Below are 16203 nucleotides of genomic sequence, written 5' to 3' on the forward strand. Positions count from 1 at the left end.
CATGAAATACAGCAGATCCCCAGATCCACTTCCTTCAATGCCTGCTGGGTTGGGTGGACATTGCTGCTTCTGCTGGCCAGGCCAGCAGTCAGTAAAACTCCTGTCTGGTCTGTGTCATGCTAAGGTACCATGAGGACATAACTCGAGAAGTACTTGGGACAGAGAGATCGGCTGCAGTGTGAGGTTCCTAACTACACCTGCCTCATGGCTCCTTGGATTTTTGGGGCAGAAAATCTCTCCTGTTATAGGAAGGCACAGTGCACTACTGCAGCAAGGATCTAATGAATTGCATATTCCTAACGACTGGCAGTAAACAGGTTAAAAGTCAAAATGCCAGTACAGACTTGGCTGTGCCACCCTCTGAGTTCACAGGCTGGTGGAGTGCAAAACATATAAACTGTATCAGAGCACAGCTTCATGTCATATAGTCTTAGAGCAAAGGAAGGTAAAAGGGAGAAAAAAAGGTGGGTGATGATGGAGAGTAGAGGGCTGAAAGGGAGAAGGGAGAGAGTAGGCATGAAAAGTAGTGAAGGCTGGGTTTGGAGGAAGAAGAGTCGTCTTGCCAGGTAAGGATTTTATTCCTGCCCTGCTCCAAGTGCTCCCCAGCTCTAATTTATACAATATAAATAATGAAAAGCTGTGCAGGTCCAGTGCTAATCCTTGTGGTATTCCACAAGCAACTCCCTTCCCGCTTAGAAAGGATCCCATTGAGAATTATCTGACGGTTCTTGCTCTGCAGCCAATATTCCACTCCCATCCACAAGTGAGTGAGTGGAGTCGGAGCTCTCCTTCTCCTTGGTTCTGCCTTCCCCAAAATGCATGGCAGAAAAAACCCATTATGCGAGGTCCACTTCCTCTCGTCTTGGAGCTGTCTGTGCTAAATCTCACAGCAGACATAGAGGGCAAAGGAGGAGGTCCTGTGGAAAAGCTGTGATTTCTGAAGCCGCATTCAACCACACCACATCCATTTGGTCATATAGATCAGTTCTACAAAAGTCCTGCCATACCACTGTAGCTGAAGTCTGACAATCTAAATTGATATGGTATTGTGGTGCTCTCCCAGAAGCACAGGGCGCTCATGGAGGACAGTTTAACTTGTTCAAATGCATTCTGTGGAAGCAGCAGTGATAGGATGGAGACACTAGAATAAAGAAGAGGTTATTCTTTCTTCCTTACCCTGCACTAAATTGAATGGATCTGCCTTGCTGTCACAAGGAATATGGGCTTAGAAGGAATTACAGAGACATGGTAAAACTCAGTGGCATGTGTCCTGTGCACAAGACAGAAGACTTCTCTGGTGCTTTAGGCAAAACTGAATACTTCTAGCCTGAAAAAAATTGGAATGTAACTCTGAAAAAGGCTGTGTGGCTGCAATCCCTGCTCCCCAGCACTTGGGGATAGATCAGTTGTAGGCAATCTTGCCCAGAGAGGGAGCCAAGCCTCAAAGGCTATTGGCCACGTGTTGCTGGAAAGGCACAGATCTAGCACAGATGCTAACATTTTGCAATGAGAGGAGGGAGGAAATAAAAGCGTATTTGGGAGGATGGGTTGTAAAAGCTACAAGAGGCTCTTTCAAGCAAGGAATTACCTGACTGTGAGCAAATATGGAAGATTATGACACATTCAGAAATGCAGGATCCTTGTAAAACTGCTATGAGCAGGCTCCCTGAGAGAAACAGAGTAAATTCCTAGTTACTGAGTTAGAGGTTAGGGCTCAAGAATTTGATATGAACTGGCTCAGTTGCAAAAAGTGTTTTCAACAGCAAGTTTGAACACCAAGTATCTCTTCAACAGCCAGTTCTACAAGGCTGCACCAACCAGCATCATGCTGATTGCATTACCCTCTGCCCTGACTGATTTAATGACATTTCCAAAGCAGAGTAGTCCAGGAGCTTGGCTTTCCATCTAAGTGGAAGTGAAACCTATACTACCTACAGACCCTGGATAAGATAGTGGTAGTCTCTGCATCAGGGCTCATCTGACCTCAGACCAGATGGCCAGACCACCACATCATCCCTGCAGATGTGGTAGATATTTGGGAGAGGGGTGTGAATATTTGAATTTCTTGCCCAGTGTGAAGGATATATGTGTGATTTAAAGGGGAGCCACGGGTGCATGTTTTGCAAAGTGACATTCAAGACTGCATTGCTTGGTGTCACAGACCACAGACCATGATCTGCTGCTCCAGCTTGGCCCTTGGCATTCCCTGCCCTTCAGATGCTTGGCCAAACAAACATAAGGGGAAGGCAAGATCTTCCAAGTGAGGATTCAGTAAGGACAGCAGTGAGGCAGCTGTGAATTGAAATGCACCAGTGTTTCTGTGGTGAGAACAATACAACTGCTCCCATAAAAACCCAGGAGGTGTGCAGTTGCTGCATGTTCTGGCCAGCCACCACTAATGAATCATCCAGCTCCTGGATCACTCCCATGATGGGGATGGAAAATGGATCAAATCCAGAGAGATCTTGGGAGTTTGTTGCAATGTGATAACCCTGTTTACTACTTTAAGAGCTCTAGAAATTCAGGAGGTGCTGGCAGAACATCTGCTTATTGCAGGATCTTGCCAGCCACTATTGGAGAAACTAGCTCTGCGCTTAATTTGTCCGTTTGAGAAGCCTTGGAAACAGCACATTGTTATATCCTAAGGAAGGCTAAATGGGTCTAGGAAGAAGCTCTGCTAAACTTTCAACAAGTTCTAGCTCAAGTATTTAGCCCAGGACAGACTAACTCGAAGCCAGGGGTCCTGCTGCCATTATGGATCCCCATTTTTGGTTTTGTTTTTGTTTTTTTTTCCCTTGCTGATCCACCCATAGAACCTCCAAAATTAATGGAGAAAATGTATCTGTGAAAGGTTCCGGATTAGACCTGAAAAACCTTCCCAAGCATGTATAAGAAGATGTACATGTTATGCAGGAAATAGATATGGCGAGGCAGTGAATGTGGGTGAAAATAACCCTGGGGTTAACCAAAAGAAGATGATATAGATGTCTTGGGAATAAATAAAAACCTTGGTTGCACAGTTATTGTTTTACAGGGCAAGTGACCACCCCACCATGCTGGGCAGCTCCCTGCACAGATGTTTCTGCATGCTAGGCTAGGGAAGACACCTTTCTGAGGTCTTGGGTCTAGCTTCAGTTTCATGCTTTGCTGAAGACATCCTGCAGGTCCTTCAGCTTCTCTTCTGAGCCTGTATAGACACTAAAAAGCGCTGGGGAATAGACTTGAGCCCGGCAGCTGAATGGTGTTTGTGCAGCTTTTCCCTTCAGAGAAGAGGGGCCATATCCACTCTTCCTCCTGGGAATACTCTTGGTCTGACACTGTCTGGGTGGTGTTGGTGCTGGGAGCTGAGCCCTGTGGGGTTACCTGTGCAGTCTCTGACCTGCTTCAGCTGGATCCAGAGACTGCAGGTGACACCACCTGGGAGCCTTGCTCTGGCCTCATGCAGAGCTGGCCAGCAGCCTGCACAGTGCCTTTTTTGTGGTGGAAGCCTCTTTCTAAGTTCCTGGCTGTGACTAGGAGCTGAGAGATAGAGGCAGAACCTTTACTGGAGGCCACTCTGAGGATGGTCTTATGAGCTGTGTTGCCTTTTGCAGCCATGCAGTGAACAGAGGGAGACATCAGTCTGCCTCCCATCAGTCACAGCTGCAAAGCCAACCCGATGCCTGTGGGCAGCTTTTCTCTCTTGGGGGAACTGCTGGCTAAAGGCAGGGCCCCCGCACGCAAGTTTCACAGAACCCAGGGTGACACAGCCTGGTGTGTGCACCCCCTGTCCCACTGCCCAGGAATGGGATGCTGGAAGCTATGGGGCTCAGTGGCTGTTTCGGGGAGCTAACGTATCATTTAAGGTCAGCCCCAGTGCCATTTGGAGAGCAGCTCGTATTTCCTTAACTGAAACAGCAAGTTCTGAATGTAATTACAGGATTAAAGGCATGTTCTGGGGCTGAACACATGATTTATAAGCAAAGGTTACACTTTCAGTCTGTTTACAATGCACTCTTGGCCCTGCTTAACTCTTTCTTTGCTGAAGACAAATGGTGATTGTGTTATTTCTGTCATGGTGCTTGTGGATGATGGAGAGGTGGAGTAGAGGGGTGGTCCAGGGGACAGATCAGGGAGCTGTTGAATACTTTCATATCACAGAAGTGGGAAGTGACTGTTCTGATTTTTCTCCCTTCACCTGTCATGACTTCTTAGCCAACTAAAAAGCCAAAGCTGGAACCCCAGCACAAAGTCTCCAGACAGACAAAGTTTTAGCTGATGCTCATTTCTCTAGTTGAAAATCTCTATGGCATTCCTCAGTTCTTCCCAAAGGCTTTCTGTGTGGTGGTACCCTGAGCAGTAAGGTTGGAAAGGACAGTTATGAAGATGAAGCTTGACATAGGGCAAATAAGCCAAACTTTGGAGAATTTTCTCGGCCGATTCTTCTGTTGAATGTTTGAGGTGAAGCCAGAGCTGATTGTGCAGAAAGACAGTTGCAAAAAATCACAGGCCAACAGTTCTAGGAAGTTCAGTTCATTGTAATGACTCTCTCTGTTCATTGCATAGGGATCCAAGGATCTCCAAGCTCTGAAGAGAAAATGACTGGAATTTCTTGGGTTTTTTGGAGTGCACAACATGTGCAATGATTAAATGAGACATCAAGACTAGGTCATCTGAACATGGGCCCAGTCTTGCTCTGAAGTCTTCAAAGCATAGAAAATCTGCTGCAGTCCCAATGAAATTATTCCAAAAGTGAGGGTACAGTGTTCAAAATTTGCATTTTATAATCCAGAAAGGTGTCAAATTTAATTTCCTGCTGTTGGCTCTAGGGATGACTGTCCCATTTTGCTGTTTACCATAGCATTTCTTTAAGAGCTCTGGTGGCTCCAGAGCTACCCACAGCTTATATCACTGCTACTTGAGATGGTAGTGCACTTGTTGAAGACCTACGGGTTACATTTTTCCAAGCATGTGCACAGATTAGAACCAACATTGTTCTTTTGTTTTTCCTAGTTTGCAACTTGCTATTTCCAGCTGGTATGAGATACCAAAGCAACTCAAGTATTTTTCTGCCAGTCCAGGGCTGTGAGTTCAAATTTTCTTTCACCCTTATGGCAAAGGCTTCTTGCCAAACTGTGTGTAAAAAGGAACCTTGTTGCTCTGACTGGGCAGGTCAGAAGTGGTGGGATGATGACTGTCATGTGAAATTGGGCATGCATGGTGTGGAGTGCTCTATGGGCATAGTCCTGGCTATAAAGGGATTTTAAATTTAATAGGCTAATAAGATCTGAAAAGAAATATTATCTACAGTTTACAGGCAGAAATGGGATTTATTTACATTCCCTAAAATGGTTTGTGGCCCAGTGAGGAAGGGACCCATTAAACCTCAGTCTTGTGTCCCCAGAACCAGGTGACCCTTGATCCAGAACTGCAGCACATGGTGTGTGCAGACCAATAATGAAGTGTTCCTGCAGGAAGGCCCTGGCTGGGCCAGGTAGGCTGGGCAGCAGATGGCAAGCAAAGAACAGCTATGCCAGGGTTGACCCAAAGCAGTTGTCTTCTTTCTTCTTTCTCTCCCTTGAAGACAGAATTCCCAATTCTATATCACACTTCTGGAGCTGCCTCTAGCCTCAGGGAGGAAACATCCCTGCCCTTGCTCTGGCTTCCTCTGCAGTCTTTGGGGAATGGGGACAATGTGAGATTGTGTGTAAGCAATAACCCAAGAAGCAAGAAGATGAGAGATGCAGGCCTGGGAATTCATGTGACCACTGGGACAAATTGATGTCATGCTCCAAATGTGAGAATTTTTGTGTGGAATCAATGCCTAGAGCAGTTTATGGTCTGTTTAATGTGTGTTATTTTGCTTGTGTCCTTACAAATGGAAAGGATTTATGGAGCTGGGAAGCCCTGACAGTTTTATCCAAGATAAAGAGCACTGTCAACATGAGAGAGGGAGCTGTATCTCATGTTCACTTTCTCTGTTTAGATTATTTAAGGTGGACTAACAGGTAACCCAGAATTTGGATGCAGACCCCAGTATCCAGGTCACAGGTGGATCTGTCATCCTGGGGGTGTGTTTGTTGTGCGAGCAATGCAGACCCAGGCTAAGTCTGTGAGAGTTTATTAGGAAAGTTGCAGCACTAAGCTGCACCTGCCTGATTCCTCAACACCTGGCTGGGAATACAAGAGTTTCTCAAGAATTTATAAGTTATTAATTCTTGGCTTAAGCTGTGGCATTGCTCAGCTATCTTTGTTGACTTGGCAAGTCTCTAACCATCTAGCCACCCATCTATTTTGTTTCCATAGTACCAAGGCCTCTAGTAACCTAGAGCACTGCGTTGCAATCTGGAAGACCTAGACTTCTAGGGAACAATGAAGCAGAAGAGATGAGAAACCCTATCATTTGTGTTCCAGGGCAATGTTGTCATTACCACAAGTTTGCAGTGATGTGTCCATGTGGCCCAACCTCTTGGCTGCTAATAACCAGCTGAACAGTGATAGCTGGTTGCATGTGGAAGTGGGTTTTGACAGGGCCACATGTATGTATGTACATATTATCTATGAACAAAAGGAAAGGCTAATTGGAAAAACGGAAAAGCTGTTCTCCCAAATATGGTGACTATGCAAAAGACATAGGGTTTACGGTGAATGTCCAGCTGAATACACATTCCTAGTGTAATGATGTGGTTAGAAGAGCTGACACAATCCTTTGAGTAACAGAGGCATGAAGGAACTCTGCTGGTACTACACCAAATAAAATGAAATAGTATAGAGTGCTCTGCTGGCAAACTCAACATCAGGAAACCAGAAATACCTGGAAACAGGCTTCCTGTGCAACATTCATTTGGACGTGGTGGCATGTGTTTTTTCTCTGTTTATTTGTTTTCTCTGAGCTCCCCAAATGACTTTTGGTGCACACTGGACATTGCTCACTGGTGTACATTTGGCACCCACCTCCCCTTGAGTTCAGCTGCAAAGTGAGTGCTTGGTATTGCACCAGCCCAGCACCTGAGTCTTTCTAAGGGATAATCAGGAACCAAAAAAACTGTTGGTGACTGCTGGTGAGAACTCTTCTGAATGGCCTTGCCCAGCTTGATGATTTCCTATCCAGGGTACCATGCATTCCAACTTCCAATTGCACATCTCTTACTCAATGACATTGACAATGTGATGGCGTGCAAGGCTGATGTGTTCCTTCTCTGAACATGCAAATGAAATGGGATGGTTGCATTTTTTAGTGGTGTGGGAAGAATCTTTGTACAGGATGGAGGAACCTGGACTCCCTGGGTTTTCTTTTATCTGAAGCTGGCTACATGGGAGGTGGAAGCAACTGCAGATTTCCAGGCTTCCAGAAAGCATGGCACAGAGGTGCAGAGTGATTATGTCTTGGGTAGCAGTGGGAGCCCTTTCTAGGCCATGGGGACAAGCACCAGAATCACTTCCGTCTTCGTGGTAGGGATGTTTTGCCTGCCCTGCCTGTGTCTGGGTATGCTGGGGAGTTTGCAGGCCCTCAGATGGGGCAGTTGCTGTGATTGCAGGAGTGGGAGAGGAATGATCCTGTGGCTCTGCCACTAGTCTGTGTCTCAGGAGCTGTGGGTTTCTTTCCTGGCTTTGCTGATGGCTCCCAGTGGGCAAGGCTTGAAGTGTCTCTCTCTCTAGTTCTGTTCCCCAACTGCTCATTGCACATTATTTAAAAACCCCAACCCAGCTACAGTAAAGTGTCTCATATTACATGACAGCCCACAGCTTTGCCTGTGTCTTCAGTGGGTAATTTGCAAGGGGACATAGGCTCCAACCAAAATCCTTGAAGCCCCTGGCCCTCCGACACTGGAGTCTGAATCCTGCAGCTCTCATGCAATTGAAAATGAGATGCTGCAGCATTTGAGTCAGCGACCTCTGATAATGCTTTTGTGGTGAAACTTCCCCCTTTGCCCACAGTTTTCATAAAGTCTGCTCAGTACTTAACTCCCATTTAATGCCACAAAGTATAGCTTGAGTTGGACTTGAAATGAAGCTTAGCCCCTGCTGGGATGGGGTACTCGAGGTCTGGGCTGATGAGGTGGAGTTCTCTTTGTAAGTGCAAGAGAGATGGGCAGTTTGACGGTTCTTCTTATTAATAATCATTGATCTGAAGGGGACACTGAGGAACCCTTCCCTACTCCTCTCTTCTTTTGCCTGGTGCTATTTAAACCCCCAAATTAAGAGTAACATCCCATACTAGCAAGTCTACCATCTTAAGTGAGATACAATAGGTGAATATGGAGAGATGAACACAAAGGCACAAGGCCGTGTGATGTCAAGGTTTCATGACAATCTTTGTGAGCATCTCAGTCTTGAAGGAATTTAGGGAAGGATTTGTCAGAGCTGCTGGTACAGCCACACCTGGATCACAACACTTGGCCTTTAACATGCTTTTGGAAAAGTTGCATAGACAAAGTGGGAGGCCAGACAATGAAAAAAAACCTGGAAGTGAGGTGGAGAAACTGTGGAAGAATGAGGAGAAGATCAACAAATTGCAGGACAGCTGGCTGGGGAGAGAAGTGACAGAAAGCTGTGCTGCAAACAAAGGACATAACCTTACTCAGGAGGTGCTAAGGCTCCAGAAGAAAAGAATACAGTTTAAGAAAGGGGTAGCATAGATATATGCCTTGGTGGCACAGGAAAGCTTCCTCCAATGGAAACTACCAACTGTTCAGACAAGAATGTTTTTGAACCATGGCAGTACTTCTAGATCCTAGATGGGACCGGGACACTTTGCAGCTGACACTGGAGGACACCCCATGGCTCTGATATTCCAACATGTGTCATGTGGCCCCATCAATATGTGAGAAGGATGGGGGAAGGAGGAGGCTAGGCCCTCCCAACAGACAGCCCCAAAACCTAGCCCTACCACACTGTATCAATAAGAAGCTGAGAGGCCTGAAGGTGAGTAAAGGAGTTACAAAGCCTTACCCCAATGGACGGAATCAGAAGGCAAGTCTCTGGCCATTACATTTTCTGCAGAAACTCTCTCTTTTTCAGGGAACCACCATCATTTGAGCTATTTTAAGACCAGACTGGATTGAGCTCTAGGAAATATACAGTAAGAAGCTGCCCCAGGACTGGCAGGGAAAGATGCCAGCTGGTCAAAGCCTTTTTAGTAATGTTGCCATTTGTACGAATGTTTATATTTCCTTGCCAGCCCTGTGGACAATTAAGAAAAGGCTTGGCTGAGATGTGGGCTGTCATTATTGGTCTAGACACTGGATTGGCTCCACATCATAAAAATCTTAAAGATGGAGAGTGCTGTATGAAGCAGTCATTTGCAAACTGTAGAGAGTATTCTGCAATTCTATAATTATGACCGGTGAAGTAAAAGAAGGGAACAACCCTTGTGCATCCATGGCCAATGGCTTCACCAAGCAGTTGTGTATCAGTCACTGGGAGACCAGTCAGCAGCTCCACTCTCCATGCACATGCTTCCACTCAAAAGAGAAGGAAAAAAAAAAAGACAGCAGTAGCTCAATTTTGTCCCCTGGCTAATTGTTTTAAAAGCTTGTTGAGTCTCTCCGACTCCTGTTGCTGTCAAGTGGTGCTTAACACTTCCAAAAAATTGCTAGCACAATTACTGGAGCCTTGGCAAATGTCAGAACTGTTAGGTCTGACCACTGGAGAGGGAGCTGTGTCTTACCTCCATAAGCCCAATGTCTAACTATGCAAGGTGGAGGAAAATTGGAAGGGGAGGCTGAAGGGAAGTGACTCATGGGAAGCCACTCAACCATGTCAAAGCACTGCTGGGGAGCAGGAGATAGATTGGAGATAAATGGGAACCTGATCTTTTCTCCCCAACTTGGCCGTCTCCTTAGCTTTGGGGAGAGAGTTGTGTTAGTACTCAATGGTAAAATTCATGGTTCAGAGACTTGTTTTTAATTTCCTATTTCCACTACACTGGTTAGTGAAACTTTCACCCAGAGAAAGGTCCAAAATTTGCCTGGGGTGAATGACGTCAGGCTGATCTCATTTCTGCTCATTTATTTGTACTGGTTATCTCTGGCTTCAGTCTTAACTCATTCAAATAATTGCATATGCTCTCCTTCATGACGCAGGAGTCCTGCCACCAGCCTCACCAGCAACCCCCCTTATGTTACCTGGTTATTATTCATGCTAATGATGAAAAGGAGGAAATAAACCAGGGCAGACTGAGGCTCATAAACTGCTTTATCCCTGCCAGTCTCTCTCTAGGCCCTGTCCCAGCAACACTCCATCCCATGGAGGGAGGGTACTTTTACAGGGCTGTTCACCTACCCACTCTTAAAACTTCTCTTTATTCCAGGAAATGGCCTTGGTGGATGGTTCCATTAATGCTCAGATAATATGTCTTAGGTATTTGTTTCATTAACCTACCCTGCAAATGGACTTTGAAGTCAACAGGTTATCTGAGAAAATATCTTGCCCTCTGTCTTATGAGTTGTGTCTTGTCTTGTTCCCTCCAATTCCTATCTATGTTGTAGAACCACTGGAGTAGAGATCCCCTTTATAGATACATTCATGCTAGACAGAGATGGTGTGGTGTATGTATAGATACAAGCTCTGCCACAGTGGAAGTACAAGCAACCTTGCCCCACTCCCCAGACCCATCAGGTGGTGGGATTTACTGATGGATTTCATACCTATGTCTCATGCTCCTTTGACAGAGATGGTCAGAAGTAGGGAAGAGCTTTCACAACAGAAATAAGCAGACTAGAACTCTTCAGATGGAAAGCAAGGTGACCAAGGGAGGATTTTATAGATACCTGTAAAGGCAGGAAAAGTATGAAGGGAGCAAACAAGCAAGCAAACATAAAGCCCCAAAAGTTAACCAAAGGATCTCCTTGCCACAGGAGACTATGAGGGCTAAAAGCTGCCATGGCTTCAAAAGCTAACTGGATAAATAAAGGGCTTTTGAGCACAAAGCTACTGTCTTTGGCCATTGGAGGGTGGGAGAATGCTTCAGGAAAGCATCAGTGTGCACTTGCCTGGCCCTTACATTCTTCACTGGGCACCTGTTACTGCCGAATGTCAAAGAAAAGATACTGGCCCCCTTGGGCTGATCAGATCTGGCTGTACTCAGGCGCTAATGAAATCTGCATGATCCCAACTATGGAGCGAGCGCTGAGGGTCTGGCCCAATGCGTGATCTGCAAGGTAGCTTGAAGCAAAGCAGGGAAATCAGATCTTGCTTGCTTAAAATCAAAACCAGGCATAGAAAGCAATCCCAGAGCAGGAGCGCCGTTCTCCAGGAAAGTTTCCAAAACCAACTCCTGGCCTTGGAGAATAACATGGCAAACCACCAATAAATAAATAAATAGATAAAGAAGTAAATGCAAAACCTGTGTAGAAAGCTCCCTGAACAAATGGCAAAAATATTTCCAGTTTTCAGGCCACCTGCTTGTCATCTATCACTTAAAAAAATGAGTGTTCTTTAAATATTTATATAGGGAAAACAGACCCACCCTCCTGGGCTTGCATGATGATTTATGCTGTGGCATTTGCAAGGTCATCCATTGCCTAAATCCCCTATCTGTCTGAGGCCTGGGTCCTGCAAGGAACCCAATCCCCATGATCACCTAGATTAGAAGAGGAAGGCCTGTTTCCATATGTGTCTTAGTGCTGGCATCTGAATTTCAAATGAATTTGCTGATTCCTCAGTCTGTGCTCAGACACCAGCTTTCTCCTTTGGCTGCTCCTGTGAAGGTTTTTGTATGAAGAGTTTTCAGTTGAGGGCTTACAATGGCAATATTCTCAAAGACAAATCTCGGAGTCACATTTCAGGCTCTTATGGCTGGCTCATAAACTCTCCCTATGGGTTGGAACTTGATATGTTCAAACTATTCTTCTATTCCAAGAGGAAAAGGAACTATATTAAAGGAGTCTTGCCATTCTGGGGCATCAGAAGTAAGATAAAGTTAGTATTTGCATCCACTGGTGTTTTGCTTGTTTGTTTGTTTGGTGTTTTTTTGACCCAAGATGAAGAGTATATAGTAGTATATAGAGACATGTAATGCTTAGCATAGGAAAGCTTAGGATCAATTAATAGAGAACAGATTGTTTAGACTGGAAGGATTCCTCACCTTTCAGGAATGAAACAAGACAGGTTGGATAAACTGATCTCCAGAAATGCTGATTTCACTGTCTACAAACAGAGCTTGGGCAGCCAGGTATAACATTAATCAGTTCTGCCCTGGCTGATGGTAGGTCTCCAGAATCCTAGCATGATCAGGGGCCTACAACAGGTCTAATCAGCTTAAATCTCTCCAGTTTTCAGCCTCTACTGGAACAACCAGAAGTTCCTCCTTCTCTAGCATGCACAGGTTGTTCATAGACCAGGCTTTACCCTGGAGCTTTCAGCAAATGGAGAGAAGAGCATGGCCAAATTCAACTGCACAATTTAAGACCCACTGTTTCTTGTAGGATTTGAGGTTGGTGCATGGACTGTTGCCAAAAGACCAAAGGGAAACTCTGTCTGTGTTGGTTTCAGATGGCAATTAACCCTTTTGATTAGAAAAAAAAACCCAAATGCTGTACCAAAAGTTATCTTGTTTCATTTGCTCAAGTGGAAAATATAATGGAAGGGGATTCCCCAGTGTTTTTTTTCCTCCCCTTTTCCCCCTCATTAGGCAAAAATCTGCTTCGTCAGTACTTTTTTTTGAGCACCCTAAGGGGAGACAAAATATACCTGTCTGTGACAAGCCTCTCAACACAGGCTTTTGTGGTTTGCTTTGTCTGGGGGAAAAAACCCACAACAACACAGCAGAGATATTAACTCTTTCAGGACTGACTAATAATATTGTGAGGAGGTGCAAAGCAAGAGAACCTGCACACCGCCTCCCATGGAGCTGATCACGGGCAGGGGGAGCAGAGCAGCAAGTTCCTTGTTTGCTGCAAGCCCTGTAGGACTCTGAAGCAAGCTGACATATTACATGCCTGCCTCCTGTATTTATCCCTTTGTCTCTGCATGTATGTGGAACGGAGGGGAAGCCAAAGAAAACAGTCCAAAAGCTTTCTCCACAATTTTTCCCATCTTTCTGCACCAAGGATACACCTAGAAAGACTGCTCTTGGTTTCCATGATATTGCATAAAAATCTGAACTGAGAACTCATGTTGGGCTGTAAGTCATGTGCATGTTTGGTCCACAGATGCCTCTAGTATGGCAATATCTTCCATTATGGATGCAACTATCAGGAAAATATCTGAAGACCAGTTCATGTTTTCTTCTACACTAAAACAGTCTCTTTGGCTTCCTCACTTGTTTGAGTTTCAGCTTTTAAAAAAGACGTCTGGAGGGCAGTATTGATCCAGCCAGGCCAACATGAACGCACCTCAGAAGCAAGGTAAGTTACCATAAGCTGAGCTCTGCAGAGGCACAGCCAGCTGGCACTGAGCACTCTACCTCTGCACAACGCCGCAGTTGCCATAGCAGTGTCACTTTTAGGAAGCTGGTGTCCATCCCTCCAGAGCAAAGCAAAGACAGACTGGATCCTCAGGGCACCTGAGGTCAGTGTCTGAAGTGTCTGAAGTGCATGGCCTGAATTGTCTTCCAGCAGGTGCTGAGCTCTTCTCGCTGGCTGAAAGAGGTGCCTGAAGATGGGCCATGACTAAGCATTGGTGTTAGAGAGAACAGCCCTTTCCTGGGAGCTGAAGTGCCTGTCCATGTCTTGATGAGGCTGTGTGCTCTCTAAAGGCACCCAGGATGCACTGGAAAACCTGATCCAGGGAAACAGGAGACCAGTTTTAGGAGGCTGGAAAAGATCATGGCTAGAAATGTGTGAATATTAAGTTTGAGAGTGGGATACTGAATCCTTCTCGAGGACAGAAGGAAAGCAGCCCATGAGATAGATCCTCCGCACTGATGAGAGGATCCCTGGACATGGCAGAGGCACAGCATGGGGTCAGCAGACAGGTGGATATCTTCACCCCATAGCATGCCCATCACACAGCAGAGAGAGAAGCAAAGACATCCGAGGCAGGTCTCTGGTGTGCCTCAGTGAACCTCGCTCTGCTGACTTCCCGGGTTTCCTGGTTTGTTTTGCCTTCCATTCGGGGACTTGGCCCAGATTGTGCTTGGACTGTGAATGCTTCCAGATGTTCTCAGCCCTCAGGGGGACAGAGGTGTGCCAGGCTGTAATTGGTGTGCAAGCAAGCCCCATGCAAGGGCCATATAAAACATTACCTATCCCTTGGCCAACGCCTGGAGGCCTGCTGGTCACCAGTGGCAAAGGGGAAGGAAAACATAGCAGCCGGGTGAAATGGTTTCTTTTATAGCTACGTCCCCGGGCAAAATGGCCAGTGTGCGAAGTGGCACCTGGATGGAAAGGCAGGAGAATGCAGTAGGAAGAAGCAATGAGAATGCAGTCCAGGCCAAAAGCATTAAAAATCCAAAGGAAAACATTGCTTCTCTCACTGCTGCCAAGTTTATTTCAGTATGTGGCAACCTGTTGAAGTACGTTCCTTTACAGGGGAGGAATGAGAGAGGACAAGACCTTAAATTCCTCCCATTTGCTCAAGAACTCCAGCAAACACCTCCTCCTTCTTCACCCTCCTGCTGGTCCAATTTTAAGGAGTTTTTAATTTGAGCCCAAAGTGAAGGAACATAGACAGAAAACAGTTTATAGTTTGAAAAAAAGTGTATATAGTTTCATGGAAAAGCAACATATATACCGAAACTTATACCTTTCAAATTCTTCCCAGCAGCCATCTCTTCTGGCCTCAGGACAATGAGGTCTCTGTGTTCAGGTCTGTTTCAGTCAAAATGGTCCATGACTGTTCTTTTGTGACCAAACAGAATGTGAGAGCAAGCCGGCTGAGCGCTCAGTGCCTTAATTACTTTGGGTCATATGGCTGCCTCTGCTGCTGCAAGTGTCAGAGCACATGCAACTGAGGAGCATCACTTCTGCTACAGAGAGGCTTGAAAAAAACCACAGAAGGGAAATTCAGACATCTCTCAGAAATCAGATGCAAGGCTCCCACCAGCTTGGACAGGACCAGGACTTCAGCCTCTGTAATGGGATGGATGGATGTGTGCTTGCATTTGCTGTGATAAGGTTGTTGTGAGTTGGAAATGCATTTGGCTTTGGCTGCTAAGAAAACTGAGAGTCCCGAAGGCTCTTCTGTCCAGCCTTTGCATTTGTCCTAGAATTTTTGCAGGCACAAAGACAGGCTAAGCAGACAATGGCTTGCTTGACTGGCAAGCACAAATGCGAGCTTTTGCATGCACAAAGGACTGTTTGTGCAAGCAAAAATGTCATGCAAAGTGAGGAGCATGTGGCCATGACAGGAGGGTCTTCAGACTAAAGAAATAATATCCAAACCCGTCACCAGTTTAATTAAGGAAATAAGGGCAAAATTTTGAGGCAAGTAACTTGGCTTCAGAGTGAGAGAGAGGTCTCTTGCCTTGGGTGACCAGGAGACTCACAAGCTCTTGGACAGTGGGTGCTGCAGGGAGCTGACAGTGCTGCTATTTGGATGGGGACATTTAAAAGAAACCATCTATACAGCAGTATCATTCGAATATGGGCCATATTGCATCCTGCTCAAACATTGATGGCCCAGTACTGTTGGCAAGCATTAGCCTGGAACGAAATTCTCAGACAGTATAGATGCGCAATTGTGCATGCAAAATGCATGACTAATTGCTCAACTAATTGCTGTAAAGCTATCAGAAATGGGGAACACAGACTTTGCTTACTCTTTGTCACTGCATTTGTAGTAGTAGCAGCTCAGCTATGCTAGATGTTCAATTATGCCCAACATTAGACATCTCAGACAAGGTCTGGTTGGCCTAAAGCATTGTACTATTGGTTGGGAGCGAGAAAGACTGGGTTGGTTTTCTGGGCTGTGATGTTCTTTGGTTTACCAAAGATACTTGCCTGGAAACCCTTTCAAATCCCAGTTTTGAAACCAGTGCTTTTAGAGTCCAAACTGAAAATGCTGGTCTTTGAAACACTACGTAACATTAATTGCCCTTGAGCAAAAAAGTTAACCTCCATGTTTTCCTCCTTCCTTTTGGAATTTGAAGGTAATTATGCCCTAACTATCCTCACCAATTAGGCACAGCCTAAATGTGGGTGGAATATCATCTTTTTTCCCTTTGGAAGGGGTCTATTTCTCTTCAATTTACAGTCTTCTTTTGTCGCAGCTGAGGCTCATGTGGCCACTGTTTAGCTATAGCCACCCATGATTTAAAGCTGCTCTTTGTGACCCCAGCAG

Source organism: Mesitornis unicolor, unplaced genomic scaffold (assembly GCF_000695765.1).
Source record: "Mesitornis unicolor isolate BGI_N332 unplaced genomic scaffold, ASM69576v1 scaffold38084, whole genome shotgun sequence".
In the NCBI taxonomy this organism is placed as follows: Eukaryota; Metazoa; Chordata; class Aves; order Mesitornithiformes; family Mesitornithidae; genus Mesitornis; species Mesitornis unicolor.